The sequence below is a fragment of the Otolemur garnettii genome, unplaced genomic scaffold (genome assembly GCF_000181295.1).
Source record: "Otolemur garnettii isolate 467f Iridium unplaced genomic scaffold, OtoGar3 scaffold00181, whole genome shotgun sequence".
NCBI classification, from domain to species: Eukaryota; Metazoa; Chordata; class Mammalia; order Primates; family Galagidae; genus Otolemur; species Otolemur garnettii.
Window position 1 is genome coordinate 893,392 of NW_003852576.1, and position 3,935 is coordinate 897,326.

Sequence of the window (3,935 nt, forward strand, 5' to 3'; positions counted from 1 at the left end):
GCTTGGTGCCTGTGGCTCAAGTGGCTAAGGCACCAGCCATATACACCTGAGCTGGCAGGTTCAAATCCAGCCCAGGCCTGCTAAACAACAATGACAGCTGCAACCAAAAAATAGCAGGCGTTGTGGTGGGCGCCTATAGTCCCAGCTACTTGGGAGGCAGAGGCAGGAGAATCCATGCCACAGCACTGTACCCGGGGTGACAGCTTGAGGCTCTGTCTCAAAAAATAAAAATCAGTATTAAAGAGTTTGCAGTGAAAAACCTGTATAATTCTCGTTCTGATTCTAATACTATTTCATATAGAGAGAAATGCCTATAAAGAACAGTTTTTCAGTTTTATTTTTTTAATGTCAAAATATTAGGCAGGTACACATGTTTTTATTACATGAACACGTTATAGAATGTCTCTGAGTTCTGTCGCCTCTGATCAGGTTATCTCCAGGTCACTAAGTAATATGCTTATTTTTCTTATGCTTATAACTCTTAGGCCTTGTATGTTTATTACATTTCTCCTCCATCCTTTATACCTAGGTCTGTGACTCCCTGTTTTCATCCCCAGCCTTCATTGTCACTTAGTAATAGAGCTGGGGCAGGGGTGGTAATGAATGTACAAAAACATTGAGAAAATAGGGTGGCTTTCAAGGCAAGACTGTATAGGTAAGGGGCACCTTCTCATCAAAGTAAAAGTGCTTTGGAACTGAGAGGAAAGGAACATGAGTAGAGTGGAACAAGGGAGCTATGGCACCCAGATTAGGATAGTAGTAATTGTAAGATGAAGAAATAGGTGAGGAATTATAAAAGGAAGAAAAGGAAGGCAGAGTGTGAGATGAAGGTTTTGAGCCTACAGAGGGCAGCATAGGAAAGATGATAGATTGTGTGGGAAGATACTGTAGGGAGTACAACTAAAAGGCTTGCCCCCCAAATGCTTTTGTGGTACTTTTGTTAAAAATTGTCAGCTTCTTTTTTTTTTTTTTTTCGCAGTTTTTGGCTGGGGCTGGGTTTAAACCTACCACCTCCAGCATATGGCGCCAGTGCCCTCCCTACTCCTTTGAGCTACAGGCGCCGCCCCAAAATTGTCACTTTCTTAAGGTTTAATTGATTAAAATGTGTCCAATCCTACTTCCTGTCCCCAACTCTGATTTTTTTCCTGTCTTCACTTGGTTTTTTTCTTTGAGAAGCTTCCTCTTTTCCCAAGGGTAATACACTATTTACTGCTTTCCGGTGGTCTTATTTATTTATTTGTATATTTGTAAAGTGGTTTTTATTTATTTGTACTTAAACCAGGCAAACTGGTACTGATCACATTATGATGCAGCCAAATACAGCACATCTTTCTACAAATATTAGTGTAATGAACAAATTCCTCTTCCAAAGAGGGCTGAGGACATTAATGAAGTACATTCTACCTAATACTTCAACTGAACAGTTGACGTTTTTAAATAAGTAAAGCCACCTCATTCCTGAAAGAACTAAAAGTAGACCTACCATTTGACCCTTCAGTCCCACTACTAGGCATCCACCCAAATGAAAAAAAAAAAGATACTTTACCATAGGCCCATCTGCATTTCAATGTTCACAGCCGCTCAGTTCACAAGCAAAGATGTGGAAACAATCCAAGTGCCCATCAACACGTGAATGGATTAATAAACTCATGAATGTAGACTATGGAGACCTAAGAAAAGATGGAGATTTTGTATCATTTGTAACAACCTGGTTAGATTTTAGAAAACAGTCTCCTAAGTAATACATCACAAGAATGGAAAAAATCCTTAAGTGTATTCTGCTCGTTTGAAACCAGAAGGTCGGCTTGGTGCCTGTGGCTCAAGGGGCTAAGATGCCAGCCACATACACCTAAGGCAGCGGGTTTGAATCCAGCCTGGGCCCGCCAAACAATGAGGGCTGCAACCAAGAAAAAAAAGAGCCAGGTGTTGTGGCAGGCGCCTGTGTTCCTTGCTACTTGGGAGGCGGAGGCAGGAGACTCGCTTGAGCCCAGGAGTTGGAGGTTGCTGTTGGCTGTGATGCTACAGCACCCTACCCAGGGTGACAGCTTGAGGCTCTGTCTCAAAAAAAAAAAAAGAAAAAAGAAACCAGAAGGTCAACAATCACAAATCCACAGGAGAGAAAAATCTCAAATTCAAGAAGCAGGGGAAAAGGGATTTGGTAGCTTCCCACCTAGTGGACACATGCATGGATGTATGGCACATTCCTTGGACGTTGGACACAGCCACAACTAAGACTGTAAGAAGAAAAAATGAGCCTCCCAATCCCAGAAAGTGGGAATGATCCACATACCTTTGTACTTTTTACTCCCCATTCTTGTGGTTACATTCTAAATCCTAAAGCTATCCAAACTAGTACTATGTCTACTTATCTATAGCCAGAGATATCTAACATGTCTGTAGCAGCCAGGATTATTGGAACCTCTTTGATTAGATTGCAGTCATGCAGTAGTCACACTGAGAACCAGAATAGAGGCAGAATGCTTAGCTCTAAAATGACAAAAATCCTACAAGAGGAAAGGATTCAGCCACTGCCCGCGCTGAGTAATATACCCTTCTTCACACATCTTCAGGCTGCATGATCATTGAGTAGTTGAATGAATTCATGGTTTGTAAGGAGCTAAAATACTTAGTGGTGTGTTGTGCTACATTATGTTTTTCTCCAGCAGCTTCCAAGCCAATTTCCAAATCACTGGCAAGAAAATCGTGTATGCAGGGCTGAAGAGGTTCCTTCCCACTGTCCAGGCCATAGAGTTCTACTTTTTGATGCACCAGGTCTGACTGTCCAGAAATGGTTGCTCCAAGACTGGCTATTCCAGGTTTGGTTATTCTGGTGGGTTGCTCCTCATTGGAAGGTCTCCAGATATGTTCATCAGGAACACCTGGTGATACGAATCAAGAGGCCTGGGTATTCCTTGGGTGCTCAGGCCTTCTGAGCCTGAGTCATATTGTTGCTGTTCTTTGGCCAGTTGTTTTTCTGCAGTCTCTTACATTTTATTCTCTGGTTCTGGAACCAGGTCTCAGCCTGTTTGTAACTGAGGTTCAGGATGTTGTAAAGTTCTTACGTCTGCTGGAGGCCAAAATATTTTTGTCTCTCAAGTCTCTCATTTAGTACTCGCATCTGAGCTGTAGAAAACATGGTTCTGGTCTTCTATTTATTGACCTGGACCTTATATTTCTTCATCACTGCACTCTTCTCTATAGAAGGGGGTAATTTTACTTTAGGCCTAGTAGAAGACCAGCTTTCTGAGTAACAGATCCCTGGAAGAAGGAAGAGGAAAGGCAGTTTCTGTGTGGGGCATCTCAGTAGAAAACATTTGCAAGGATGGATATTTTCCTCAGGCCTAGAGGTCGGAGATATTGGTGAAGAGTCCCAAGAATAAGATGCTGCAGAGCAAGGCAGGATTTAGGGACATACTGGATCCACAGCCATGCTATTGAGGAGTAGGAGGGAAAATTAAAGAGCTGGACTATTTAAAATAATGGCAAAGACTTAAATATCTAAATAGAATCTCCAGATATAAAAAACACAAAAGCCAGGAAGAAGCAGGGGGCAGCCAGCTCAATCCAGCAAAAATCACAATGTCTTATTTAGATTTTTTTTTTTTTTGCTTTCAAGAAGTTCTTCCCTCTAGCATTTCTGTCCCCTACACTGTTTACATATGCTTGTATTTCCTTCTCTTTTCTCAACTCCATATCCTGTTCTTTATTCTTCAGTTCTCACAATTTGGGCCTGAAAATTCTGTGGTCCTCCGTGTCAAGTTACAGGTGCAAAAAAAAAAAAAAAATGAGATACTGACTTGCCCAGAAATAACATCATGACTGCCATTGTTAGACGTAGAACTTGGGTTTTCTGTCTGCTATATTGCTTGCTTGTATTTCTCTAAGCAATTTTAGTAATAAAAGTACGTATGTTCATTTTGAGAAAGTTAGACTTA